General features: G+C 41.5%; 1 long non-coding RNA gene across 1 annotated transcript in view; it reads right to left on the bottom strand.

The window, feature by feature from the left end:
- Positions 1–336: 336 nt before the first annotated feature.
- LOC120501514 overlaps positions 337–2,556 on the bottom strand; it is a 7,515-nt gene continuing 5,295 nt past the window's right edge. The window contains exon 3 of the long non-coding RNA XR_005627322.1: positions 337–428. This is a non-coding gene — a long non-coding RNA (uncharacterized LOC120501514). The remainder of the gene's footprint in view (positions 429–2,556) is intronic.

Genomic DNA, 2,556 nt, shown 5'->3' with positions numbered 1-2,556 from the left:
TGCAGGAGTATTTGGGGTTTTTTAGGGGTGTACAAAGAGGTGGTGTGAGCCCAGAGGGGTTTGAGCTCCCTGTCACCAGCAGCCCCAAAGCCTGCAGGGTGCCTAAAGCACACACACGTGTCCCACTGCAAGCTACAGCAGTGATCACATCTCAAAACACTACATGGGGCCAGGGGAGGCAGCCTTGAGCCAGGTGCCACCACCACAGTTCTTCCCTTGTGCACTCAGGCCAAAGGGGCATTCCCCCACAGACAAATTTCCAAATGCTTGGATTCAGCCACTTCTGAGAACCTCCTCCATGCACAGCTTTTCACAAAAAAACCCACCTCAATTTGAGAGGCTCCTTCTTCCTGCACAGGCTGTCAGATCTCCCTCCTTGCACTAAACCAGCCTTTCTGGGTTGCCTGTCTTGTGTGGCTTTATGTTGTCTGTTAAGAAAATTAATTATATTGTCCTTATTGTTTGAAGTTTCCATATCTTTGCAGCCTTCCCAGAAAAAGCTGACATGTTACTGCACTTCAACAAATCGTACTTTCTTCCACGTGTTCTGACCCATGTGTTATTTTTCATTGTTAGATTCAGGCCCAATGTAGTTTCTCTCCAGAGATGCCTCCAGTGAAACCTAAAACACCATCACCTGTTGCTCTGCACTGCATAAGGGAGAGTAAAAAAACTGCACATGGTGACCAACCCCAGAAGCTTCTCCTGCCACCATCTGGTGGGCAGGGCTGGGTTTACAAGCACAGAAACCCAATGTCTCCATCCTTCTTCCTGGGTTTTATCTGGCACTAGTACTCCTACTTATCCCAGCCATTTTAGAGCATTGATGAGTTAAATTACAGTGACTTCGTGGAATGATTTTAACTTAATTAGCCAGTATAAAATTAGTGGCTTTTCATATACCTGTGGTACTTGAAGAGTTAGTGAATTTTCCTTTATGGAGAACATCTGGCGGGTAGCAAGGCAGCGATTATAACTCCAGGGAAGGCTTTTGCTTATATGCTGAAATAAGACATTTTCCTCTACAGCTATTTGCCTTTTTTAGCTATTTTAAGGTAAAGCAATTGCTTCCATCTTTCCTATCCCCACTCCAACTCTTTACGTTTGAGGTGTATTGTAGTTTATTGTTCCCAAAGCAAGAGCAGCAAGATCATTATTCAGTCTCAACTGATGCTGTGCTTCTAGAAAAGTTAAACTTTTATAGTAATGGCCTTCCAGTCTTTCTTATGGTAGTAATTTTGGGGTTTGTAAACACTGACATCTGTATCCAAAGTAAAAGAAAATTTGAAATTCTGGATGGATCCTGTCAAGGAATCTTGACAGCTTTTAATTTCCTTTTGCAAGTTCCTTGCTGCTGCAGTTTCTCTCTGTTGTAACAGCCAAAGCAGTCGAGTTTTTTTGTACTTTCTTGCTGCTTAGGACATTTCTGATCAGTGGCAGCCAGTGGCTTTACCTATCCATCTCACATTTCTGAACATTTCGTCTGGGCTTCCTAATTCACCCACACACTGTAGATGCCCCACAGGTTTTATCTCCTCAAGTCTCTATCACCTGTAATTACTTCTTGGGAAGCCAAATGATGTTAATTTTTATAATTTTAGAAAACATACAGCTCTTAATTAAGACTATTTTGGTCTTTTGGATTTTTGTGTGACTGTAAGAGTTCAGTTTCTTTAACTGCAGCAGTTAACCAGCTTTTAAAATCTTGCCTATTATTTCCACTAGGGAGACTGACAAAGATACCACCTGTATTTTCCTTTTTTAGGCAAGGAGAACACCAGTTCTGTAACATTTTTCCCCAACCAGACCTGTTATACATTTTTACCATGAGCATCTCACCGTGCCTTTTAAGATTTTATGCTGTGTAATTATTTCTGAATAAACCCTTAAAGGGTTAAAATTAAACCTGAAAGGATAAAACTAAACCAAGCAGCTAAAACTGTTCACATCAAAGCCAATACAAACAAGCCTCCACTGGAGACTGAAGGAAGTAGTTTTGTAACTCAGATTTTGGGGGGAAAGGAGCACAAAGTCAAAACAGAACTATTGAGAAGTGCTGAAAATGAAAGTAACTTCTATCAAAGAGCATCTTTATATGAAGTCAGTAACACTTGCTGCAAAAGAATTGAAACTTTGTATAAAGGCACTATTGTACATGGAAAACTTGTTAAATAATTAGGAAGGGAGGAAGGAAGATGTTAAGGCAGAATCATACTGGGGGTTTGTAAGTCACAGCTCACATTTCAATGCTGTTCTTTATAATGTACAGTGCTTCTTTGGGGACTTTCTTAAACAGAATTTTTTCATATTTTAGATGCCACAGTTTCTACCTTTTGCCAGGGAGCTTCACGTGCATCTCCCAGATTCCCAGACAAGTCTGGCAGCTGAAGCTCTACCCTAGATTCCTGATGTCTGGATGCTGAAGTGTTTGTTTTGTAGTTGGGAAGCATCTGTAGATATAACACTTCCACATCCATCCATCCATCCATCCATCCATCCATCCATCCATCCATCCATCCATCCATCCATCCATCCATCCATCCATCCGTCCCCGCT

The sequence above is a fragment of the Passer montanus genome, unplaced genomic scaffold, assembly GCF_014805655.1.
Source record: "Passer montanus isolate IOZ18808 unplaced genomic scaffold, ASM1480565v1 scaffold20, whole genome shotgun sequence".
Lineage (NCBI taxonomy): Eukaryota > Metazoa > Chordata > Aves > Passeriformes > Passeridae > Passer > Passer montanus.
The sequence above is the reverse complement of the archived record's forward strand: the minus strand, read 5'-3'. Positions and strand labels throughout refer to the sequence as shown.